Here is a 27,010-nt window from a genome sequence, read left to right as displayed (position 1 = left end):
GCTCCCTGCGTGGAGCCTGCTTCTCCCTCTGCCTGTGTCTCTGCCTCTCATAAATAAATAAATAAAGTCTTTTAAAAAAATAGTAAAGAAATAATGGCAGAGGCAACTGTTGTTTTTATTTTAACTCCCTTCAGAGCACCCACATCTGGAATATAGGGAGCGTGTCTGGTTTTGGATGGTGTTCAGGTTTGGCCCTCCTCCGCTCAAATTTCCTTCGTGGTATCCTGCTCTTTCACCAGAGGGAGTGGGAATGTTTCCATTTTGATGCTTGGCAAGCGTCTGCCACACGTGGGTGGTTGTACTAGAAAAGCACTGAGGACCTTTTTGGCCTGGAGATTCTGTGATTCATTTGATGGGGAGGTGCACCCATGAGGTTTTGTTGGTGGTGATTTCCTCTGCTCAGTCTGGCTTCCCCTGGATCCGTACTTCTCGGAATATTGTTCGAATCCATTCACTTTTGTCCTTCTCCACTGATTCTTCGTAAATTCATGTTTCATTTGCCTAAATGGCTTGCAGTGGTCTCTGGACTGGATCTTTGTTACCTTCCAAGATGCTCCCTCCTGTGGTGGTGGGAAGTGGGGCCTTTGGGAGGGCTTCAATTTGGTTGAGATGAGGTCATGAAGGTGGGGCCCCATGATGTGATCAGTGCCCTTAGAAGAAGCAGAAGAGACCAGGGCCCTGGGAGGCTCAGCTGATTAGGCTTCTGGTCATGATCCCTGGGTCCTGGGATCGAGCCCCACATCGGACTCCCTACTGAGCCTGCTCCCTCTGTCTCTGCTGCTCCTCCTACTTGTGCTTTCGGACTCTATCTCTGTTAAATAAATAAATAAACAAACAAACAAATAAATACATTCTTAAAAAAAACAACTAAACTAACTAAAAATAAAAGAAGGGAAAGAGACCAGAGCCCTCTTACTCTCTCTGCCTCGGAAAGACACAGCAAATGTCTACACCTGACGAGGGTGGCTTCTATCTGCTGGCATCTTGATGTTGGACTTCCCAGCCTCTAGAACTGGGAGAAAATGTTTGCTGTTTCAGCCCACAGTCTATGGTATTTTGTGAGAGCCGCTAAGTCTCTAGCCGCTTCCATTCTCTTGTCCCAACCCTGTAACACATCTCCCCAGTTCCATCCTATAGCACAGGTAATGCCATCCCCCAGCCTGAAAACCTAGAGGGCCCCCCCACTGCCTGGGGAGGCAGGCCTACATCTTTTAATGCAAGTAGCCCTGCTTGGCCAGTGGTGACGTCCTCATCAGCCCCACTGTTACCCTCAGTGTCAAGATGCTGAGACCCCGCTCAGCTAAGGAAGCCCTGTCTTTTGCAGCGCCTCGCTTTCCAAACTTCCTGGACATGTCCAAGGTGCTTATATGTCCCACAAAGCAAGCCCAGTTATTATGACTCGTTGCTCAGTGCCAGATACTCCTCCTCACTCTTGAAATGGGGCAGGTGAATACCAGAGGCCTGCAGAAGTCGAGAGCATAGAGGCCAGGGTGTCTTCCGTTGCTTGAGCTTTAACTTGAAAGCTTAAAAATGCCAAAAATTCTAAGTAGGAGTGGTATAATGGAAATGTATGTATTTATCAAATTAATGCTTTTCACATACACAAAACCAATGCAATATAATGGTGCAAGTTGCAAGGTAATTACAAGATTTATTGAGGAAAAGTGAATCTTTTTAAAAAAATATTTTATTTATTTATTCATGAGAGACACAGAGAGAGAGGTAGAGACATAGGCAGAGGGAAAAGCAGGCTCCATGCATGAAGCCTGATGTGGGACTCGATCTCGGGACCCTGGGATCATGACCTGAGCCAAAGGCAGACGCTTGACTGCTGAGCCACCCAGGCATCCCAGAAAAGTAAATCTTTTCACTTATAAAAGGAAATATCAGAGTTTATGTTTTCTGAGCAAGAAGGATTTCTGTCTTTTTTTATTTTATTTTATTTTTAAGTAATCTCTATGCCCAGTGTGGATCTTGAACTCACAACCCAGAGATCAAGAGTTTCATGCTCTACCGACTGAGCCAGCCCAGGCACCCCAAGAAGGAGTTTTTTTAAATGAGACAAAAAGCACATATAATAAAGAAAAATATCAGTAAGTTTGGCTATATTAATATTTAAAACATCTGTATAATAAAGAAAAAATACTTAAACCAAGTGAAAGACTAGTTACAGACTGGAAATAAATATTTGTAACTCGTAATCAACGAAGGAACACCTTCCAGAATATGTGAAGAACTCACACAAATCAATAAGGAAAAAAATCTGACAGAAGAGAAATGATAAAGATCTGAATGCGGAATTCACAAAAGAGGACATCTAAGTTGCTAATACACGAGAAGATGCGCAACTTCACCAAGTAATCAGCAGAATGCAAATTAAAACAAGATACCCTTGTATAGCTACTAGATTGGCAAAAATTAGCAAGATCACGTGAGGTCAGGAATGTGGGGGACTTGGTGCTGTCTGATGCTGATGGCAGGAACAGAAATTAGTGAAGCCATTTTGGAGAGAATTGGATGCTCTGTAGTAAAGTCGGAAGGTGCATGTATCTTCTGACTCATTAAATCCTCTAGCGAGTGGGTATATGCACAAAGAGACCTATACAAGGGTATTTATAAGAACCAAAAATTGGGAATAATTTAAATTTCTATCTAAAGGGGGGGTGCCTGACGGCCCAGTCGGTGGTTGAGCTGCTGACTCTTGGTTTCGACTTCGGTCGTGATCTCAGGTCATGAGATCGAGCCCCACCTCGGGCTCCTCACTCAGCACAGAGTCTGCCTGAGTTTCTCAGTCCTTCTCCCTCTGCCCCTCTCCCTCGTACACTCTCTCTGTCTCTCTGTGTCTCTCTAAAATAAAAAATATAAATCTTTTTAAAAACTTCTGTCAAAATGGGGGTGGAAAAATAGATGTTGCATATTGGATCATGGAATATTATAGCAGTTTAAATTATTAAAACAAAAAACCAAAAAAATAAATTATTAAGACAATTCTAATGGGATCAACATAAATGAGTAGTTAAAGCCATTGAACTGTATGCTTAAAAATAGTTTAAGAAGTAAATTTTATGTTATGTATATTTTACCACAATAAAAAAAAACATAATGAACAGAACAAGTGCACCATGAAATGCATTGTGGGATGCATTCATGACATTTAAAAAGATCAACTACTACTACTACTACATGCTTACCGAATATGTGTATGCATCATAAACACTTGAAGAAAGGATCATATCAGATCTAAGACGGGCTGGCTTCTGGGAGGGAGAGAGGAGGAGAAAGACTGAGTTGGTGACTACGCTTGGACTCTATACGTGACATTTTATTTCATTAAACAAATCTAAGGAAAGTCATGAAAATGTGTATACAAAATGAAGGTCTATTGCACTAGTCTCTGTATTGTTCTGTCTGAAGATAGAAGCAAATCCTTCCTCCCATGAACGCACATAAAATGGGGCTCTATCTATCCTGCTATCCTCCGGGGCAGTTGTTTATTAACAGATCTTATCTCTGTATTTCTGAAAGGCCTTTTATGTCTCAGGCACTTTGCTGCGAGCTGGGTACTTCGTTTTGAACGGCATCGGGTTCTACACTTAGCATTTTCCTCCGAGAGATGTTCTTGGACAATGGCTTTCAAAGGCTGGTCTCACCTGGAAAGTTATTGGAAATGCAAATTTGGGGGCTGCCCCCCAACTCAGGTGCTTCGGAGGTGGGACCCAATAGTCTGTGCTTCAGTGAGCCCTCCAGGTGATTGTGGCGCTTGGGCACACTTGGAGAACCCTTGTTCTTCTAGAATGAAGAGGTTGCTGCCTGCTTCCACCATCTCTGAGGCGAGGAGAACACCCAGGAGTTTCCCAGAAGTGCTATAGCTCCCATGGAAAAGTAGAATGCTGCTGGACACCTGGGTCCAGGGGCTTCTGTGCTCCACCAGCCCACAGACCCTCTCTGAACACCACCCCCAGCACCAGTCCCTGCCTGGCCAAAATATCCTACTAGCCTCCTTAGCTTGGCTTTTAAGACCCTCAGGAACCTGGCCCCATCTGCCCTTCTGTCTCCCCCAAAATCTCCTTTGTCTCTGGAAAGACAGCAGTCCTTCCTCATAGAAGATACTCGCGCTTTCCTGTCCCAGAGGCTTGTATTTTATTTTATTTGTATTTCTTCTTTCTGGAAGAGTTTCCACATGTGACAACTCCATCCCCACCCCCACCCCATCCCCACAGACATAGCTTATCATTTCAGATCAGTCTCAAATGCCATTTCCTCCTTCCCTAGCTGGAGGCAATTGCTTCTTCCTTTGTGTTCGCCTAGTAGAGGGTTTGATCAGCTTCTGTAACTGTCATTTATCTTTCACATTCTATCTGGTATTCCAGTTTAGGAATATGTCTTATTAGGTCAGAAAACCTTTGATTCAAACATCTTAGTCAAGTTGAAGCCTTTAATAATGCTGAGCATATTTTTAAATTCCAGTGATATAAATATGTGTATCATTCAGAAATACCTAAGACATGGTCTGTCCTCAAATTGCTTGAGGTCTAGAGGGTGAGAGAGGCAACCTACAAATAAGGCGACAGAGCTAAGGACAGGCGGTGGGGTCGCCGGGAGGACAGAGAGGCTGAGTCAGCTTGGGAAGAGGTGCAGGGGTGGAGGTGGGCAGAGTCTGGGGAGGAGGGGATACCGGATGCTGTGAATGTGGACACGCTGAGACCAGGCACAGACCTCCTCCCCTAACCTGGGGTTGGGGGTGCCAGAAAGGCTTAGGGGCAAAGAAGAGAAATAAGTTCCATTTCACAGAGCCAGGGCAAGAGTATGTTTCTGTAAGAACAGAGCAATAAACAGCACCAAAATTAAGTACAGAGACGCCGTGACAAAAGGTCATCATTACTGCAAGACTTACCGTGGGAAGCATGCAAGGTGCACGATCCTGAGCTCTGCCTTGCAGAGTCTCCCACGGAAACTGAAGGCACCTTCTAGAATTTAAGTCTCGGTTGCTGTTTGAGCTTCTTCATCTGCATGAGTTAGAATTGTGCTTTTCAGTCTGGGGACTGCAGATATATTTAAAAGATATTTTTTCCCCCTTTAGAGGGAGTCTATTAACGAAGCACTGAATTTCAGTTTTCCTACCTGTGGGTTTGTGCAGTGTCCCACTATGGCCAGCAGGAGGCAGCACAACCTCATGTTCTGTGTCAGGATGCTCCTTGCTGGAGTGAGGTCGGCCCCTTGGGGGGAGGAGGAGCTGCCTGTGTTCCCTTCTCTGTATCCTGAAAACGATAGGAATTAAGTCGTGGCCAGACATCCTCAAACATTCAGGGATGTGGGGGGTGCCGGGCCTTGGCCCTGCAATCTGAAAATCTCAAAGCTTTTTGCAAAGGAGTCTTGTTCTCATTTCTGCAAATGGAAACCGGTCTGTACTTCACAGTGGGCCTACAATGTAAAGTTAAGGGAAGGGGCCTGGTGGGTCCCTCGCATGCAGATGTAACCAAACTAAACTAAGCATCTCAGCAAACTTCCACCTATTAGGAATGAAAAAGTGGAAAAGCACAAAAGAGAATAAATATATAACAAGAACAAGATGTTACGTGGGGAACGGTTTTGTGCTCGCCTATGGTTTGGAGACCCTGCCTTGCTACGGTCTCTTACAGATTCGTAATGCTCTGCAGTGTGCTCATAGCTCATAGTAGCTGTGTCCCGCAGAAACAGAATACGAGCCACAGATGCAGTTTTAGATTTTCTAGCAAGCCACGTTATAAAAGTAAAAAGAGGGGCGCCTGCGTGGCTCAGTCGATTGAGCATCCAACTCTTGATTTCAGCTCAGGTCATGATCTCTGGGTCCTGGGATCAAGCCCCACATCGGGCTTCATGCCTAGCATGGGGCCTGCTTGAGATTCTCTTTCTCTCTCTCTCTGCCTCTGCATCTTCCCCCCATGCTCTCTCTCTCTCTCTCTCTCTCTAAAAATCAATCTTAATAAAAATAAAAGAGGAAAACGGAACAGATTAAATTAACTTTAATAATATATTTTATCAAACCCAATATACTCAAAATAGTATCATTTCAAAGCGTCACCAATATCTTAAAAATATAAGTGTCAGGCAACCCAGGTGGCTCAGCGGTTTAGCACCGCCTTCAGCCCAGGGCCTGATCCTGGAGACCCAGGATTGAGTCCCACGTCGGGCTACCTGCATGGAGCTTGCTTCTCCCTCTGCCTGTGTCTCTGCCTCTCTCTCTGTTTCTCGAATAAATAAAATCTTTTTTTTTTTAATTTTTGTTATTTATTTATGATAGTCACAGAGAGAGAGAGAGAGAGAGAGAGAGGCAGAGACACAGGCAGAAGGAGAAGCAGGCTCCATGCACCGGGAGCCCGACGTGGGATTCGATCCCGGGTCTCCAGGATCACGCCCTGGGCCAAAGGCAGGTGCCAAACCGCTGCGCCACCCAGGGATCCCTCGAATAAATAAAATCTTAAAAAAAAATCTATCATCTATCTATCTATCTATCATGTTCATCTTTGACACGGGGGGTGTATTTCACACCGAGAGCACACCTCCCTGTGGATTAGCTACGTCTTAGTCCCGGAGGCTCGGTGGCTGTGCGTGGCCCGGGGCTGCCGTGCTGGACATCTGGGGCTCAGAGGCCCCAGGCCTGAAGGGAACCCCACGGAAAGCAGACACACCACCAGGAGGTTACAGGGAAAGGTGATGGAAAAAGAATCGAAGACAAATTCAGGTTAACTGAAAGGCCAAGATCTTGGAAGAGAGCCTGGCGGGGAGGGGGGAGTGCTAAATGACAATGACTTAAAACTAAGATGAGAGACCCTTGCCACTGCCCTTCTCATGATGCCCCAGGTGGAGACGGGCCGAAGCGCTCCTGTTGGAGGCCAGGAGGCAGGATAGTCTCCTATGTGTTTGCTGCTTTGGCTTCTAGCCCCTTCCTTCCTTCCTTCCTTCCTTCCTTCCTTCCTTCCTTCCTTCCTTCCTTCCTTCCTTCCTTCCTTCCTTCTCTTTCTTTCTTTCTTTCTTTCTTTCTTTCTTTCTTTCTTTCTTTCTTTCTTTCTTTCTTTCTTAGATTTTATTTATTCATTAAAGGGGGGACACACAGAGAGGCAGAGACACAGGCAGAGGGAGAAGCAGGCTCCCTGCGGGGACTCAATCCCGGGACTGCCCTGAGCCCGGGGCAGCCTCCCAGCCGCTGAGCCACCCAGGAGCCCCTGGCTTCTAGTTTCAGCTCCTGCCTCGCTGCTTCTGGGTGTCTACAGGTTGAGGCCGTGAGGCGTTGGGCAATTTTTTTTCCTTTAAATCTGCAAATCCTGTAGAGTATCAGCAACTACTCGTCAAGCTCTTCAGCACCAGATCATCGTGGCTCCCCGTCTCATCCCAATTTTCTGGTTCCCAAACTTTTTGCTGTGTCCGTGTGCAGACACTCTTCACTCCCTGCCCCGACCGGCCTCCACCTTTGTCTCACCTTTGGGCCGGATTCCCAGAGACAGAAAAAGTGACAGACCTGAAGTATTCGGTGTCCCCTCCCCCTCCACGACCTGCTCTGCTACTTGCTCTCAGGAGCCTCTGGAGAAACGCTTTAGGATCCCCCCTACTGATGGGTGTGGTTCTTCAGCAGGTGCCACATAATTGCATCATGAACTCAAGTCAGCAGGGCTTCTCTAGAACTTTCTGTGCTGGCTCTGGTGGCTGTCGGGAGGATAATGGCCGTGGAACGAGCAGCCCAGGCCTTTTGCAGAATGCCCACACCTACCTCGGAGCCCAGCCAGAGGCTGTTTGCTTTTCCCCTCAAGTACTTCGCAGGTTCCACGGTCTGTTAACAATCTAAGAGCCGAGGCCTCCTCTAGGGTTACTAAAGGGGCATCTCCTTTTGTTAGGAAAGAAGGTGTGTCATTATTTTGCTCAGGTTCAGACACCTGATCCAAGCCAGCAAATCTCCCGAGGATGCTCCTTTTTTATTTTTATTATTTAAAAAAAATTTTTTAGGATGCTCTTTTTTTAAAAAAGAATTTTTATTTATTTAATTTATTATTATTATTTTTTACATTTTACTTATTTATCCATGAGAGACACACAGAGAGAGGCAGAGACACAGACAGAGGGAGAAGCAGGCTCCCTGCGGGGTCACTACCTGAGCCAAAGGCAGGTGCTCGACCAGCCACCCAGGTGACCCCCCCCCCAGGATGCTCCTTAAGTAACTTGCTGAGTTACTTCCTCGAGTGGGCAGCGCCCCGAAACCAAACCTGCTCTCCGATTGCCCCTCTTGGAAGGCAGCAAACATCTGCCAGGCTCGGAGGAACCTGTTTCATGTAAACACGCACAGCTTCGCTCTGTCGTCTTGTGACTTGTGCGTAGATCCAGGGAACTGAGCGGGGACCACATGCTTTCGATAATTCTTTTGGCAAGTAAGCACTTCCTGAAGCCAGGATTTCTCATTATCCTTTCCCTTCCTTTGCTGTGGAGAAAAATACATACATATTTTGTTGATTGCACTTTCTGAAAGTCACTTGTGTGTTTTTTGGTGTCTGAAACAACTTCTACAGCCAAGAGTGTTGGTGGGGTTACTTTCCCTCCTGCGGGTGAAGTTACTTTCTTTCTACTGTGGGAGCTGAAAAAATGACCTGCAGAGAAAGAGGGAGGGTAGGTAGGTCAGGGTGGGTGCCCCCCATGCTCCTGGGGCCGCCTGCCCGGGACTCCCGGGGCCTGCTGTTCCAGCCTCACCCCTTCCTTCTCAGCTAGCTTTGCTCTCAGAAGCTGAGAAGGGTCATTTATGCCTTAGGTTTGGGGGTTGTTGTTTTTAGATATCATACATGTATCCTAAAAATTCAATTCTTTAAAGTGCTTTTTTTTATAAACAAGATTTTATTAATTTATTTGAGAGAGGGACGCCCAGGTGGCTCAGTGGTTGAGCATCTGCCTTCTGCCCAGGGCGTGATCCTGGAGACCGGGGATCGAGTCCCACATCGGGCTCCTGCATGGGGCCTGCTTCTCCCTCTGCCTGTGTCTCTGCCCCCCTCTCTCTCTGTGTCTCTCATGAATAAATAAATGAAATCTTTTAAAAAAAATTTATTTGAGAGGGGGCAGGAGAGAGAGCATGAGCAGAGGGAGGGGCAGAGGGAGAAGGAGCCTGATGGGGGGCTGGATCCCAGGGCCCCCAGATCATGACCTGAGACACCCGGGCGCCCCTAAAGTGCTTTTTTAGTATATTGCAAGATCGTACCACCATCACCCCTATGTAGTTCCAGAATATTTTTGTTACCCCAGAAAGAAACCTCGTACCCATTAACTGTCACCCTCCTTGCTGCTGTGAGCATGTCTTTCTGTACACGTTGCTGCGTGGACCTACTTTTTCATCTCTCTTGGTTATACGGTTTGGGATGGAATTTCTGGGTCCTATGGTAACACCACGTTTAACTTTTTGAGGAATCTTTCTCCGAAGGGCCCACTGCATTTTACATTTCCCCCAACAACGGAGGAGCAGGCTCCATTCTCTGCATCCTCACTCCCCACCCACACTGGTTATCATCTTTGGGCTGCTGGTGTCCTCAGGAGCAGGCAGTGGGCTCTCCGGGTTGTTATTTGCATTTCCATAGTAACTGATGATGTTGAATGTCTTTTTATGTGTTTATTGCATTGCCTATCTTCTTGGGAGAAACATCTCTTCAAACCCCTTTGCTCAGTTCTCAGCTGGGTTATTTGCCTTCTCGGTGTTCAGAGTGATTTGTGTATTCTGAATATTAGACCCATATCAGGTACAAGATTTGCAAATACTTTTTCCCATCCCGTGAATTTTCTTTTTGCTTCCCCGATGGCTCCTTTGAAGCACAGGAGTTTTAAATTTTGAGGAAGCCTGAATTATCTATTTTACTTGGTTGCTTATGTTTAGGATTATTTTTAAGCTACGTCACCTCTTTCAGTGTACTTACCTTTTAGATCTTAGCTTTTTTTTTTTTTTTTTTTTTTTTAGATTTTGTTTATTTATCATGAGAGACATACAGAGAAAGGCAGAAACATAGGCAGAGGGAGAAGCAGGCTCCCTGTGGGGGAACCAAGTCCCAGGACCCCAGGGTCACACCTTGGGCCAAAAGCAGACGCTCAACCACTGAGTCACCCAGACGTCCCATGACTCCCTCAAAACTTAACTACTAACAGTCTACGGTTCATCGGAAGCCTTACCAATATCATACACAGTTGATCAATATGTATTTTGTATCCTATATGTGTTATATGCTATATTCTTACAATAAAGCAAGCTAGAGAACAGAAAGTGATATTAAGAAAATTGTAAGGGAGAGAAAAATTTATATACTGCACTGTATGTACATATGTATGTATGTATTTATTTTTAAAATATTTTATTTATTTATTCTTGAGAGACACAGAGAGAGACAGAGACACAAGCAGAGAGAGAAGCAGGCTCCATGCAGGGAGCCCCAAGTGGGACTCGATCCCGGGATTCCAAGATCACGCCCTGAGCCAAAGACAGACCCTCAACCCCTGTGCCACCCAGGAGTCCCCATAAGTATTTTTTTAAAAGATTTTATTTATTTATTTATTTATTTGAGAGAGAGAGAAAGAGCATGAGTGGGGTGGGGGGAAGGGTAGATGGAGAGGCTGAGGAAGCCGATGTGGGGCTCAATTCCAGGACCCTGAGATCATGACCTGAGCCCAAGGCAGATGCGTATCTATCTGATTGGGCCACTCAGGTGCCCCAAATATGTATTTACTCTCAGTAGTCTTCTGATTATTTTAAAAACACACACACATAAAACACTTTTAAATGATACAGCAACACTTTCAAATTCTAAGCCACTTGGACCTATTAGAGAACTAACACAAAATTACAGATCAAAATTAGAACTGGTTGTTAGCAGGGGACCAACGAGATAACTCTACGCCGGGGAGACAAGGGCTGGTTAAGCTACCTGTGATCTCAAGTGAACTGAGTTGCAGTGTCTGGCATGTAGTAGGCGCTCAGTAAGTGGTTACTGAAGCCATGATCTCAAGGACTGAAACAATTATTCTCTCTCTCTCTTTTTTTTAAAGACTCCATTCATTTATTCACAAGAGACCTAGAGAGAGGCAGAGACACAGGCAGAGGGAGAAGCAGGCTCCATGCAGGGAGCCCGACGTGGGACCCCAGGATCGTGCCCTGGGCCGAAGGTAGGCTCTAAACCGCTGAGCCACCTAGGGATCCCCTGAAATAGTTATTCTCTTGGTAAAAGTAGTGGAAAGGGAAAGCCCTGACATGGGGAAGCCAGGGTTCTAAGCTCAACTGTATGACCCTGACAGATATACACTCTCTGCTGCTCATCCCCCTCATCAATAAGGTGTACAGGTATGGGTGTAGACCTCTAACTTTGGGCATGTGGATTGCTGGCCAAATGTGATCCATGCAACCTGGAGATTGGCTCTTGCTCCTTCTCTCTGGGCCTGTGTGTGTGTGTCTCTCTCTTTTTTAATATTTTATTTTTAAGTAATCTCTACACCCAATGTGGGGCTCACATTCAAGACCAAGATCCAGAGTTGCATGCTCCACCGACTGAACCAGCCAGGGACCCCTCTCTCTGTGTGTTTTAATCCAAGTAAAATTCATGTAACATACAGCTAACCATTTTATTTTATTTTTAAAGATTTTATTTATTTACTCATGAGAGACACAGAGAGAGGGGCACAGACACAGGCAGAGGGAGAAGCAGGCTCCATGCAGGGAGCCCGCCGTGGGACTCGATCCCGGGTCTCCAGGATCACGCCCTGGGGGCGCTAAACCACTGAGCCACCGGGCTGCCCCAGCTAACCATTTTAAAGTAAACAATTCAGTAGCATTCAGGACATTCTCAGTGCTGTGCATACACTACCTCTGTCTAATTCCAAAACATTTTTATCACCCTCAAAAGAAATTCTACCACTTAAATAAGCAGTCACTCCCCATTCCCCCCTCCTCCCAGCCCCTGGGAACCATCCATCTGCTGACCCTCTCTGTGGAGTCCCCTATTCTGAGCGTTTCCTATAAGTGGAGTCATACAGTATGGGACCTTTTGTATCTGACTTCTTTTCACTTGGCATAATGTTTTGAGGGTCATCCATGTGGTGGGATGTTCTTCATTCCTTTTCATGGCTGAACTCAACTCTGTTGAGTTGCCCTGCTAATACATATATATTTTTAAGCAAAATTAAAATTCATTACTTACTTTTCCAGAAACAGAGAGACCAACCGTCTCTACCAGCCCTTCGCCATGTTATGTAACCACAGCCTGTTGGGCAGAATGTTGCACTAACAGGATTGGACCTATTAGTCACTGTAGTCGAAGCCGACTCTAATTAATCAGATAATGGAAGCCGGTCCAGTTTAGTTCCACTCAAATAATATCATGACATCTGGGCACTATCAGGGATTATTGGCAGAAGAGAATAGACAAATATGATTAAAGCCTCTGAATGGATTTGATTCCTGTCTGCGGCATGCCATGGACCACTGTCGTGAAGGGCCAACCTCCCTGCTGCCCTCACCAGTAGAACCCCCCCACGGCCGGCGTCACAGTGGGGAAAAATGCTCTGCTCTGGGGCCTTTCCAACTCCAAAAATATGTGATTCCATGGGTCCTTAGTTTACTTCTGCCCAGAAGTGCTCAGATTTCTGCATCTAGAGACATTTGGGGAAAACCTCCAGTGTATGTGACAAGTCAGCTGAACCGTCATCAGGAGCGCCCCCCCAGGCAGTGAGGACGGGGGTTTAGATTCAGAGGGACCCTTGAGACCTCACACAGGAAGTAGTCACAAAAGCTAGCTTGTGATTGAACTCCCAGACATGGGCATCTGGAGAGCCAAGGTTACAGGTTCTGGACGCCGGGGGCAAGAGTTGAGCTACCTTTGGGTCTCTTCTTTCATTTCTTTTCTTTTTAAGATTTAATTTATTTATTTGGGGTGGCTGGGTGGCTCAATGGTTGAGTGTCTGCCTTGGGTTCAGGTTGTGATCCTGGGGTCCTGGGATCAAGTCCTGCATTGGGCTCCCCACAGGGAGTCTGTTTCTCCCTCTGCCTGTATGTCTGCCTCTCTCTGTGTGTCTCTCATGAAAAAAATGAGAGACAGAGAGAGTGAGCACGAACAGTGAGCAGAGAGAGGGATAAACAGACTCCCTGCTGAGCAGGGAGCCCAACTCGTGGTTCCATCCCAGGACCCTAGGATCATGGCCTGAGGCCAAGGCAGACGCTTCACCAACTGAGCCACCCAGGTGCCCTCTTCTTCGGTTTCTTTTACTCTTTCTCAGGGGTAATGGGAGAAACCAAGGGACCCTCAGTAGGAAGGGAAGGAGCAGAGTAGATTTTTTTAAAGCAGTGGCAGCTACGTGAATGAAGTGCGAAGGGAAGAAAGTGGAGATGTAGAACTACACAAGGTAGTCGAATGGAGTCCTTTGGAGGTCAGGTCAGAGAAACAAAGGGATGAACTCTCAAAGCCATGGTTTACTCAACTGAAAAATATGACTAATAATCAAAAAGCACTTCTCCCTTATAAGTGAAATCAAAGACTATTTGTCTTTCCTAATCTGGCTTATTTCACCTAGCATAATACCCCGTAAGTCTGTCCAGGTTGTCGCAAATGACAAGATTTTATTCTTTTTAGTGGCTGAGTGATACTCCATTATATATTTAGATATATGTATATATATATGTCGCATCTTTATCCATTCATCTATCGATGAAAACTTGGTTTGATTTCATATCTTGGGTATTGTAAATAAAGCTGCAGTAAACCAAAGAGAACCTATATCTTTCTGAATTAGTGTTTTCATTTTCTTGAGGTGGGCACCCAGTAGTAAAATTACTGGGTAGGATGGTACTTCTATCTTTAGGGTTTTCTTTTTTTTTTTTTTTTTTAAGATTTTATTTATTTAAAAATAAATAAATAAATAAAATGTGTCTCTCATGTGACACATGTGAGACACACACACAGAGAGGCAGAGATATAGGCAGAGGGAGAAACAGACTCCCTTTGGGGAGCCCGATGTGGGACTCGATCCCAGATACCCCAGGATCACGACCTGAGCCAAAGGCAGATGCTCAACCACTGAGCCACCCAAGGTATCTTCAAGGTTTTGTTTTGTTTCTTTTTTTTTCCCCTTATGCTCCGTTTATTTATTTATTTATTTATTTATTTATTTAGTAAACTCTACCCCTATTGTGGGGCTTGAACTCCCAACCCCAAGATTGAGAGTCCTACACACTACCGAGTGAGCCAGACCAGCACCTGAGCTATCTTTAGTTTTTTGAGGAAACTTCACATTGTTGATCCTGGTGGTCACCCCTATTTACATTCCCACCAAGAGTGTACGGTGGTTTCCTTTTCCCAACATCCTCTCCAACACTTGTTATTTCTTTTCTTTTTGATACTAGCTGTTGTGATGGCATGATACACTATTGTGGTGAGCATTCTATAATGTATATAATTGTTGAACCACTCTATTGTACACTTGAAACTAATTTAATATTACATGTTAATTATACTTCAATTAAAAAAAAAAAACAGGGGATCCCTGGGTGGCTCAGTGGTTTAGTGCCTGCCTTTGGCCCAGGGCACGGTCCTAGAGTCCTGGGATCGAGTCCCGCATCGGGCTCCCGGCATGGGGCCTGCTTCTCCCTCTGCCTGTGTCTCTGCCTCTCTCTCTCTCTCTCTCTCTCTGTGTGTCTATCATGAATGAATAAATAAAATCTTAAAAAAAAGAACAACACTTCCCACTATAAGGTGCCAATAGAAAAATGTCAGCATTGGTTGCACATACTGGTGATGCCATTGAAGAATCAGGATATCCCACTCCAAAATATGCTACTTTGGAATAAGGACTATTTTGGACTGATGGCAATTGTGGATCAACAGATGCAGGAAGGGTTCTCTGGCCTCCCCTTATCTGCCTAAAAGCAGAGCATAAATTTCCTCTTGTACCAGGAAGAGGAGAGCAACTTACCACTGGAGACAGAGAGTCAGCACTGAGATGAGTCTGTATAATCAGATGTTACTAAAGTAACACTTATCTTCCATCTGTTCCCCCATATATATCCTAGTCACTTCCCTATAATTTATCATCCTTTGAAGCCCAAACCCCCTTTCCTTTGTTAAAATGGTATATACGCCTCCAAGTCTAACCACCTCTTTGAGTTTTGCTTCTTTCTGTGAATTCCCATGAAAGAATATTAATAAATATTGTGTGCCTTTTCTCCTGTTAATATGTCTTTTGGTGGTTTAATTTGCAGGCCCTCATGAACGAACTTCAGAGTGTAGAAGAAGTTTTTCCTCCCTTATACCATGTACCTTACAACATGGATGGACAACCCTGAGGGGTGCTCTGCATTTTGCCACTGTGCCTCCTCACAGCTTGATTCAATGCCTCGGTATTGTAAGAATTTGCCAAAGCTATTTTTCTGATGGCTGTCCACTAGAGTTGTTTAGTAAATACCTGTTGACTCATTGGCTGAGGACATGTTAACAGGAATTAGCAGGGAACAGCTTTTTTCTAAGGAGTTTTAGTCACAGACTCAGATTGCAAAAGGGAGTAGAAACAGGCAGATGGTGAGGTGGGGCTTGGAAGAAGAACCGAAAACGTGTTTGCTGAGAAGTTTCCTGAAAATCATCAGAAGCACAAAGTGGTAACTTTGTTAGTTTCTTTCATTTTCCGTAAGACGCAAGGAAGCTCACCAATGTAAAAGAATCTTAATGCAAACTATTGACTGATTTGAAAAGAGTGGACTATCTGGTCCTTCAGAAAGGATGTATCTCATCAGAAAAATATTCCAAGGCAGGAATTTTGTTTAGTGAATGTAGATGACAAAGTCTCTTGACTGTAATCCCCAAAGACATGTGGGTGAAATTTTAGTTTCCCAGAGTAAGTGTGTTATTAAGCCTCGGGAGAAGGACAGTACATGACACATCTTAAAAAATATCTGGGCATCGTATAGAGAAGATGAATCACTGCCTTGTTCACCTGAAACGAATGCAACACTGTGTGTCAACTCAACTCGAATAAGAAAACTTTGTTTATTTTAAAAGATTTTATTTATTTATTCATGAGAGACACACAGAGAGAGAGAGGCAGAGACACAGGCAGAGTGGAGAAGCAGGCTCCATGCAGGGAGCCCGATGTGGGACTCAATCCCGGGACTCCAGGACCACGCCCTGGGCCGAAGGCAGGTGCTCAACCACGGAGGCACCCAGGTGCCCCAAATAAGAAAAGCTTAAAGAGATATTTAGGGATCTTAGTGGGGGCCTCTGATTTAATATCTCAATTGCGCAGTAGCAGGCAGGACAAGAAACAAATTGTGTTTTACGTCTTAAATGAGAAATAAGGGTAGCCCTGGTGGCCCAGCGGTTTAGTGCCGTCTTTGGCCCAGGGTGTGATCCTGGAGAGCCAGGATTGAGTCCCGCATCGGGCTCCCTGCATGGAGCCTGCTTTTCCCTCTGCCTGTGTCTCTGCCTCTCTCTGTCATGAACTAATAAATAAAATCTTAAAAAAAAAAAAAAAAAAAAGATTAAATGAGAAATAACATGGTTACCAAAGGTTGCTATTTTAGTGTGGCTCCGAAGCCACTGCGATGCCAGCAGGGAGATGCTGGGACCATCCTTCCCAGGGCAGAGCAGAGCGAGGTTACCCGTCGCTGCAGAGCCTGAAGCTGACCAGGCCGGCCGTGCAGGCTGCGGGAGGTCCGCGGCCCCGGCCCGGTGCTGAGATGCTGAGATGCCACCTCTGACCACCTCTGACCACCTCTGACCACCTCTGACCATCTCGGAGATGGGCCCGTTTGCTCCGGGGTCAGCCCGTAGGGGTCGTGTTCCCCCACCTCCCCGGCCTCCCCACCTCCCGAGGTGGCTCACACCACGGAGGACACAGTGCAGAAAGGAAAAAAAAAAAAGAGCACTGGTTCAGGAATAACACACACACACACACACACACACACACACACACACGAATAGGAAAAGTTTGGTCAGCTGGAAAGGAAGGAGCAAAAGGGGGAGGGAAAAAAGAAAAATGCAGCGTGGCGCGTCCTTGTGGTCAGCGGCGAGAATCCGGGGCAAACTGGCTGTTCTCACGCGCCGCGCGCCGAAGTCGCGGCCAGGCCAAGGGCAGATAAAGGAATCCAAGGCCGGCGGCCAAAGCCCGGAGGTCAGACTCCGGAGGAGTTCAGAAGTTCAGGAAAATAGAAGAGGATTATCGCTCAACGGTTCTGTGAACCCGAGAGAAGGTGGGACGACAGGAAGCCCTGGGCGTGGCCGGGGCGAGGGGGCGGGGCGGGGCGGGAGGGGGGGAGGTGGGCGGGGCGAGCGGGAGGGGGCGGGGCAGAGGGGTGATTGGAGGGGCGGGTGGGGGAGGGGAGGTGGGCGGGCAGAGAGGTTGGTGGGCGGGGCAGAGGCGGGGAGATGGGCGGGGCGAGCGGGAGGGGGCGGGGCAGAGGGGAGATTGGAGAGGCGGGTGGGAGAGGGGAGGTGGGCGGGACAGAGAGGTTGATGGGCGGGGCGAGCGGGAGGGGGCGGGGCAGAGGAGATTGGAGGGGCGGGTGGGGGAGGGGGAGGTGGGCGGGGCAGAGAGGTTGATGGGCGGGGCGAGCGGGAGGGGGCGGGGCAGAGGGGAGATTCGAAGGGCGGGTGGGAGAGGGGAGGTGGGCGGGAGAGGGGGAGATGGGCGGGGCGAGCGGGTGGGGGCGGGGCAGAGGGGAGATTGGAGGGGCGGGTGGGTGAGGGGAGGTGGGCGGGGCGGGACACAGGGGAAATGGGCGGGGCGGGTGAGGAGGGGCGGGGCAGAGGGGGAGATGGGCGGGGCGGGGAAGAGGGATGATGGGCAAGGCAGGGGCGGAGCAGAGAGGGGAGATTGGAGGGGCGGGTGGGGGAGGGGAGGTGGGCGGGGCGGGGCACAGGGGAGGTGGGCGGGGCGGGGCAGAGGGGGGAGATGGGCGGGGCGGGGGCGGGGAAGAGGGATGATGGGCAAGGCAGGGGCGGGGCAGAGAGGGGAGGTGGGCGGGGCGGGGCACAGGGGAGGTGGGCGGGGCGGGGCAGAGGGGGAGATGGGCGGGGCGGGGGCGGGGCAGAGGGATGATGGGCAAGGCAGGGGCGGGGCAGAGTGGGGAGATGGGCGGGGCGGGCAGAGAGGGGAGATGGGCGGGGCGGGGGGGGCGATGGGCTGGCTCACAGCGGGTCCGGGGTGCAGGGTGCTGGGTGCTGGGAGCGAGGCAACCTCGGGTCCGCGGGTGGAGGTGGGCCGGCCTTGCTTCTCCCAAAGCGCTTCCTCAACCAAATTAGCTCCTTAAAAAAAAAAAAAAAAAAAAAAAAAAAGACGACGAGGTTGGAGAGGACGGTGGAGGACGATTTCCAGGCAGGCTCCATTTTCCTACTCTGGGAGAGCAAATTCTCTCTGCCATGGCCTTCCCGTGTGTGTTCCAAGTGTGTCAGTGCTCTATGTGTACGTGCATGCATGTGCACACGGTATGTATATGCAAGTGCACGTGCACAGAAGTGTGTGTACACACACGCACACACACACTTCCGTTTTACATAAAACCGTGGCTGATGAGAGAAGGCGCTCAGAGCCGCATGGAACAAAGGAAGCCGCAGAGGTAGCTCTGCGCTCCTGGCAGCCCCCACCCTGCAGGACCCCCCCCCCCCCCCCCCACGGAGTCTAGACGACTAGGAGATAGTGAAAAAGATGGAGAGGTAGTAAGTGGGGTGTGGGCAGGGCAAATCAGAGAGCCGAATTACTGCCCAGAACAGGAGACACAAATCAGCAGGAAAATATTGACGGCGAGGAAGAAAAAGGGAAATTTGTGTAAATGTTGAATGTGAAAGATCAAATGGAGACAAACACACAAGTTCAAGAATAAAATCTAAAGCAGAAGGCCAGGCAGGTCCTAATCAAAGCCTGAAGCAGGAAGGCCCGTGGAGGGAAGGGCAGAGAGTCACAATGCAGATAAAAATTAGGATAAATAAAAACGGATGAAAAGTATTTTGTAAAGATACAATTTTTAGTATGCTCAAGTTTCAAGGCTTTCTTAAGATGAAGCAGACGGGACACAATATTTAGACTTTATTTTATTTTTTTAAAGATTTTATTTATTTATTCATGAGAGACACAGAGAGAGAGGCAGAGACACAGGCAGAGGGAGAAGCAGGCTCCGTGCAGGGAGCCCGATGTGGGACTCGATCCGGGGACTCTGGGATGGTGCCCTGGGCCAAAGGCTGAGCCACCCTGGCTGCCCCAATATTTAGACTTTAAAGGCCGAGATTAGAGCTTGAAAGGTAAGAAGGAAGATGAAGAATGTGTTTTTTGTTCAGCTAGACTTACTGTTGATTTAAAAAAATAATAATTTTCAATATTTGGTCATAAGGTTTTGAGGCATTCTTAGAAATTTGAAATGATAGCCAAAAGGGAATTCAGAGATAATTTTTAAAATATATATTTATTTATCCAAGAGGGAGAGAGAGCAAGCAAGAGAGAGCAGGGCGGAAGAGGGAGAGGGGCACAGGGAGAGGAAGAAGCAGGCTCCCCACTGAGCAGGGAGCCGGATGTGGGCGGGCGGCAGGCTCCATCCCAGGACCTGTTGTGCCCAAGATTGCGAATCTGAGAAACCACCAAGGAGCCGACACCGATGCAAGCACACGAGGGTTTATTAGCAAGCTCGAGCCTGGGTCCAAGTATACCCGACACAGCGGAGCAGGGACTTGGACCCCGAAGTGGGTTACAGCTGGGTTTTTTATAGGCTGGTCTAGGGGATTTTCAGAAGGGGTGGAGGAATTTCTCAAGTTCTGTTTACATTCTGATATGGGGCTTTCAAGGGCATTGAGCTCTGTTCTCATTCTAATATGGGACTTTCTACCACGGGGGTGGGCTCTGTTGTCTTTCTGATATGGGATTCCCTGCCAAGGACATTCTGCAGTTTTTCCTGTAAAGTTCAGCTCTTATTCACAGGGGCCTAAGATGGCTGTACTTGTGCTAATGCTAAACTTGAGGTGGAATGGCCTTAATTTTTCTTGGCCTCCACAGACCCCAGGATCATGACCTGAGCTGAAGGCAGATGCTTAACCGAGTGAGCCACCCAGGTGCCCCTGGGTGGTTTTTTTAAAAAAAAACAAAAAAAAACAGTCTATATACTCTCTTTCCCTCAATCTCTCTTTCACATACACTCAGATATTCTTTCTCTGAAACATGTGCAGACATCATGATGCTTCGGTATGTTTTTCCGCAGAGTAAGGACATTCCCCTCCATGCCCACCAAACCACCATCCCCTAAGAAAACTGGTAATAATTCCATAGTAGCTAATGAGCCATCATATCAGCAATGCCAAGAATAGTTTCAGTTGTTTTTCCTTTTTTTTTTTTTTTGATAAGAATCCAACCAAGGTCAGCCATCACATGTGCTTGCTTTGTCTCTTGGGAGTCTGTAGACCTTCTAGCCCAACCTTGTCATTTTGGGCATGAGAAACATTCTGTTGGGATAAGGTGATTTGGGCTCAAGGCCATTGCACAGCATGCACTCCATTTTACGTAAGCAAGATTTCATGGTCAAGAGAGCTTTAAGTTTTAAAATCCTTTTAAAATGATGAGTATCAAAAGTGGCATCACAGCACAGGAATGACTACTCCTCCCAGCAGGACTGAGCCCTCTCACGTGTCACATAGTATAGGGACACTTGCATTCCGTAGCTCAGTGAATGCTTCTGCAAACCCCCGGGGTGACGGCGTGGAGAGCTGTGGTCCCCGTTGGTCTCTGTCTGTCCCTGTCACATAGGAGAGGCTCAGCGCTCTTTTCCAGTCTGCCCGAGGCCTGGTGGCTGGTGGACAACCCGGGTGGCACCTCGCTGAGCTTCTCTCCCACTTTTCTGCCTGGACCCTCGGAGCGTCCATCCATGCTGCTGCTTCTGAGTCTCTCAAGACCTTATCTGCGAACAACACGAGGTAAAACCTTCAGCCTTTGCCACTTAGGCCAATGCAGGTTAACGGGAATCGGAGGCCACATTTTTACAATAAAGGGAGACTCTGGGACATTTTGTAACACTAAGAGGAGGGACAGATTATGCAAATGAGAAATGCTGTTTGTGTTGCCAAGTGAACCTACATTCAGAGTTGGACGAATAGAAGTGGATCTCCTTCTTCTTCTTCTTCTTCTTCTTCTTCTTCTTCTTCTTCTTCTTCTTCTTCTCTCTCTCTCTCTTTTTTTTTTTTTTGTAAATTATATGAAGATGCCAGGAAGTTTAGGATCGATATTATGCTTTATTTACCTTTCCATTCCCAGGATTAGTGCATCATTCAGAATATACGTAGATATTCAGATAATACTTTGTTTCAGCACATATTTCCTGAAGGCAGTCTGTGTGCCAGGTACTCTGCTGGCCTCTGTCCCCAGTAAGAAGCAGACACACAGGCTACTTCCGCTCTGATACACAGGATAGACGATAGGGTAAGTACCTGGTGTCCTGGGCATGAAAGGGGATCACCCGATACAGGCTAGATAGAACAGGAAAGGCTTCCAGAAGGACATGTCATTTCGGTGGAGGTGGAAGGTTGAATAGCAATTCAAGTGTGCTGAGCTGAATGTTTGGATTTTCTTGTAAGTAGCTTAAAACGACAGGGTAAAGTAAACCACTCACACAGACCTTTCTTGTTTGAATTGGCAAATGATATCCACAGTCCCTGAGCTGCAAGAAACCGGTGACAGTGGTAGCCTGTGTGTAGGAGACTGAGTGACCAGGGCAGGCAGGTTCACCCTTTGCACCCCTTGAATTGTTTACTAATTTGTAAAAAAATATTTAGTTATTTGGGAGAGAGAGAGTGAGCAGTGGGGCTGCAGAGGGAGAGGGAGAAGCAGACTGCCCGCTGAGCAGGGAGCCGGACACAGGACTCGATCCCAGGACCCCGAGATCATGACCTGAGCCAAAGGCAGACACTTAACTGATTGAGCCACCACAGTGCCCACTAATTTTTTTGAGTAATTAAAGGTGAATGTATGTTCTCCATGTAAGGTCATGGCAGAGAAGAGCTAGGGAAGGACATAAACGTATCATCCTTTAGGAAAATTTGAGGATGCTGTGGTCTAAGGGAAGGAGCAGTACTTCCCAATCTGCCATCACTCTGTGGGCTTCTTCAGAGTCCAAAGATGGAAGACTGTGCCAGGGAAGCTGTTGGAGGGAACGAACAAAAGTGAATGGATCCCCTCAAAGTCTTGGCAGCGTTTAAAAGAAAACCTTTAGAAACAGAAATGGGGAGAAAGTCTGGGAACAGAAGAGGAGAAAAGAAGACTCTTGGGAGTATGATGGCAAATGCATCCTGAAGCAATTAATGAATGTTTTTCCATCCTTAGATTTGTGTGTGTGTGTGTTTTTTTTAAGATTTATTTATTCATTTAAGAGAGAGAGAGTATGCTCCTGGGTGAGGGGAGGGGCATAGTGAGAGGGGAAGAGAGAGAGAGAAAGAGACCCTCAAGCAGACTCCTGGCTGAGCTCCAAGCCGACATGGGGCTCGATCTAACAACTCTGAGATCATGACCTGAGCCAAAACCAAGAGTTGGACATTCAACCAACTGAGCCCCCAGGCTCCCCTCCATCCTTAGTTTTATATGGCAGTGGTGGTTCACAATGTGAATCAGAGAAAGAGGAGTTTTGATGAGGAAGTTTTGTAAAGGCGACATGTCTCATCTGTGTGCAAGAGGGTTTGCATTCCTGTCTCAGGGTGTCCAAATGTGAATTTTTTAATGGAGTTTTTAAAAAAAGATTTTATTTATTTATTCATGAGAGACAGAGAGAGAGAGGCAGAGACACAGGCAAAGGGAGAAGCAGGCTCCATGCAGGGAGCCCAACACCAGACTCGATCCCCAGTCCCCAGGATCATGCCCTGTGCCGAAGGCAGGCGTTAAATCGCTGAGCCACCCAGGGATCCCTTAATGGAGTGATTTTTTTAAAAAAGAAATTTGAATAAGGGCAGTGCTTTAAAGAAAACATAAGACTTCTGTTAGTTTCAGTGCAAAATAAGAAGATGCTCTGTAGTGTCTGCAGGAAGGGCGTCCGGGCCAAGTCAGAAGGGCTGGAATTTGAATCCTGGCTCCACACTCAGTGGTGTTGGGACCTTGGGGATATTATTCAATTTCCTTACACTGCTGTGTGTTTATCAACAGCACAGGGGCATAGCCCACGTGACAGGATGGTTGTGCAGGCAACAGTGAAGTGGGAGCTTGCAGGCTGTCGCCCGTGTTACTTCCACACGGCGGTGTGGCCAGAGTCCTAGGAGCAGGCTGGGGCAGCAGGCTGCTGCTGGTTCCAGAAAGGAGATGTGAGAAGTGCAGTCGAGGGGCACCTGGGTGGCTCAGTGGTTGAGTGTCTACCTGCAGCTCAGGGTATGGTCCCCGGGTCCTGGGATCAAGTCCTGCATCAGGCTCCCTGTGGGAGCCTGCTTCTCCTGCCTGAGTCGCTCTCTCTCTCTTGCTCTCATAAATAAAATCGTTTTTTAATTTAAAAAAGTTTTTTAAAAAATATTTTCTTTATTTATTCCTGAGAGACACACAGAGAGAAGCAGAGACACAGGCAGAGGGAGAAGCAGGCTCCATGCAGGGAGCCCGATGTGGGACTCGATCCCAGGACCCTGGGATGACGACCTGAGCCGAAGGCAGGCGCTCAACCTCTGAGCAGCCCCAGGCATCCCAATTAATAAAATCTTAAAAAAAAAATCCATCAGTGTACCTCTTTTTTTTTTTTTTTTAAGATTTATTTATTCATAGTGGGGAGGGACGAGGGAGAGGGAGAGGGAAAGAGAAACCTGAGCAGACTCTGCGGTGAGCAGCGTCATTAACCGGAATATAATACTGATTTCAACTCCTACGCCATTCCCACACACACTCCTGCTAAGCTGCAACCTTTTGCACTCTCTACTGGCTCTTGGGCCCTGCACAAAAACTCAGGTTGCTTTATGATGATTAAGTTTCCTCTTATTGTTTGGGATGATCGTGAAAGGTCATGAAATGGTCAAAATGATCACCGAGTCTCTTTCGGTGGATTGCTGGGTATCAGCAGGTTCCTCTGGGTTGCCTGATTTTACTGAGGTCTGTATCTCCCACTGTGTGTGTGTGTGTGTGTGTGTGTGTTTTAAAGATTTTATTTATTTCTTTGAGAAAGTGAGAATGAGAGAGAACACGAGTGGGGGGAGGGGCCGAGGAGGAGGGACAAATGACTCCCCACTGAGCAGGGAGCCCAAGACCCTGGGATCCCCACCTGAGCCAAAGGCAGATGCTTAACTGACTCAGCCAATCAGGTGCCCCAGAGCCCTGATTCTTCTTCTTCTTTTTTTTTTAAGATCCTGAATAGCCAAAGCAATCTTTTTTTTTTTTAAGATTTTATTTATTTATTCATAAGAGACATAGAGGGAGGGGTAGACACACAGGCAGAGGGAGAAGCAGGTTCCCCACAAGGAAACCGATGTGGGACTCCATCCTGGGATCCCAGGATCACAACCTGAGTCTAAGGTAGATGCTCAACCACTGAGCCACCCAGTGTCACCAAAACCCCGATTCTTAAACACAATCTTTAACCCTGATTTTCTCATCCCTTCACAATTGGAGAGGCTCGAACAGGGTAGAAGTGGAGACTAATCAAACACTAAAGACCCTGTTTTATTTTAAATTTTATTTATTTATCAGAGAGAGAGGCAAAGACACAGCAGAGGGAGAAGCAGGCTCCATGCGGGGAGCCCGACGCGGGACTGGATCCCGGGTTTCCAGCATCACGCCATGGGCCGAAGGCAGTGCTAAACCGCTGAGCCACCCCGGCTGCCCAAGACCCTGTTTTAGATTGACGTGGGACTACCAGCCCATATCTCTAAGTAAAGTTGTTCAACCTGTTACTGATCCACTTAATCCTACCGACACGCCTCTACTTACAAACAAGCTGCCCATGATCCGTTTGTTCGTAAGTTCAAAGTGATCAAGAGGGGTTAAAACTCCCTGTCCCCACATGCATTCCCACCAATGATGAACAGAGGTCAGACGTTTATAACTTTCAAATAAGTCATAGATTTCTCCTTGCTCATTTACATCTTAATGGGTACCCTTTGCCAAGATAGATGAGTGTTACCTACACTGAAAATCCTTAATGATCTCGTTGGATAGGACCGAGTGGGAGAAATGTGTTGCTCTGGAGAAGGGGAACCGGGGGGTTGGTTAGTAGAAACAGAATGTGGCAGGTGAGTCAAGTTAAGATCTGTAACAGGCCAGGAAGATTGTAGTGGAGCGGGAAGGGGGGCTGCGGTGACTGCATTTGTGGCCACATGACAGTGAGACACTAGGAATGCCATTGGACTGGAGGTAGGAGAGGGTATGATGGACCCTGAGTGGTGGGTGCCCTTCTCCCTGGAAACCAGGCCCTTCCCACAAGATATTCAGACGAAGCACAGGAATCCTGTCCTACGAGACCTTATGCCTAGTGACTGCACTCCAGCAGAAGAAGAGGGGTTGGAGGGGGGCTTTGCAGCACTCAGAGGATGAGGTGCTGCACAGGAAAGATTGAGTTAGGAGAACAAGAGCCGACAAGGGAGGTCCTGGGCACTGGAGACCTTCGTGGGTCCTTGCAGATGGGTGTCTTCTCCCAGGTGCGGTTTGGGGCTGAGTACATGATAAACCAGAAGGAAGCCCCCCCACCCATGCCTTACCATGGCCCCCGCTGCACTAGAGGCACATTGAGAAGGCACAGGAGAGGAGAGGCAACAAGTTTGGTAGGTGTGCAGGACATTCCTTAGCACTTGGTGTGTTCAGATCCACAGAAACTAATGACAGTGGCAGTGCGGTGGCCGCTTTACTGCAGTTCTGGGGGGTGAAGCCAGTGAGCCACCACTCTGGACCTGCTTTCTCTGCATCTGTGAAAGGTCTTCTGCTGAAAAGCTCCCATGAGATGTTTTAGCCCGCGCTTCTCAACCTCCTCTCCAAGGATGAGAGACTATTTCATGTCTTGCTAAAGACTTGACCCGGTATGCTCAACACTTTTTTTCTAATTTCCTGGGGTCACCGTAGAAAGGAATTAAATTAATCTTGCCTAACACAGTTGTACCTTGGAAAGACTAAGTTGTCATTGGTGTGTGGGATGTCTGGGGTGACGGGACAGAGAGGGGAGGAAGGAGCGTCAGGGAGATGGTGTTTGCGGTCGTTGTACCATGGACAATGACAGTTGACTGTGTAGGAGGTTAGGGAGATGGAGAGGTTGGGAAGGATGAGCTGAGTGAAGGCTTTCAGACAGCAACTAAAAGGTCATTGGAGACCTTGGGGTTGAGGGGGAAACTAGGTTACAGGAGGTTAAGGAAGGAGTGGGTGGGTAGGAAATGGAGAAAACAGGTGTAAACTACTCTTTCAATCAGATCAGTGTGAAGAGAAGGCAAGAGGTAGGATGGGTAGGGGAGTGGGAAGGAGGGTCATTTTTAGGATTGGGTAGTTTCGGGACAATCATAAAAAGAGGGGAAGCAATTAATGTGTTTGGAAAGACTGAAGATATGAGCAGAGAGAAGACAAATGGTGGAGTGGAACCCTGAGGATGATGGAAGGGGCACCATTAAGAGCATGAGCACCTGGATGAAGGTGCCCTGGGAAGACAGGAGGATGCTGGTTTCTGAGAATAAAGGTGACAGTTTGGATGGACAGTCAGGAAAATGTTGATGTAAAATGAAGGCGTGTTGGAATAGGTCACTTCAGATGCTGATGCTGTCAAACAAATTTTAAAAATTATTTATTTATTTATTTATTTATTTATTTATTTATTTATTTATTTGAGAGAGGTGGGTAGAGAGAGCCCTCAAGCAGAGGGAGGAGCAGAGGGGGAGGGAGAGAGACAAGGATACTTCACGCTGAGGATGGAGCCCAATGTGGGGCCATCCCAGGACTCCAAGATCATAACCTGAGTTGAAATCAAGAGTCAGACACTCAACCAACTGAGCTATCCAGTTGCCCCGATGCTGGCAAATTTTTTAGGGCAAGGCAAACTTAAGGATGAGGAATGGAGCGAGCTGGAGACTCAACCACT

The 27,010-nt window shown here is 47.3% G+C and overlaps 1 long non-coding RNA gene across 1 annotated transcript; it reads left to right on the top strand.

The window, feature by feature from the left end:
- Positions 1 to 20,046: 20,046 nt before the first annotated feature.
- LOC119869987 lies at positions 20,047 to 24,846 on the top strand. Its single transcript, XR_005354946.1, has 2 exons — positions 20,047 to 20,918; positions 24,646 to 24,846. It is a non-coding gene; the product is annotated as an uncharacterized LOC119869987 (long non-coding RNA).
- Positions 24,847 to 27,010: the final 2,164 nt, after the last annotated feature.

Source organism: Canis lupus, chromosome 2 (assembly GCF_011100685.1).
Source record: "Canis lupus familiaris isolate Mischka breed German Shepherd chromosome 2, alternate assembly UU_Cfam_GSD_1.0, whole genome shotgun sequence".
Lineage (NCBI taxonomy): Eukaryota > Metazoa > Chordata > Mammalia > Carnivora > Canidae > Canis > Canis lupus.
The sequence above is the reverse complement of the archived record's forward strand: the minus strand, read 5'-3'. Positions and strand labels throughout refer to the sequence as shown.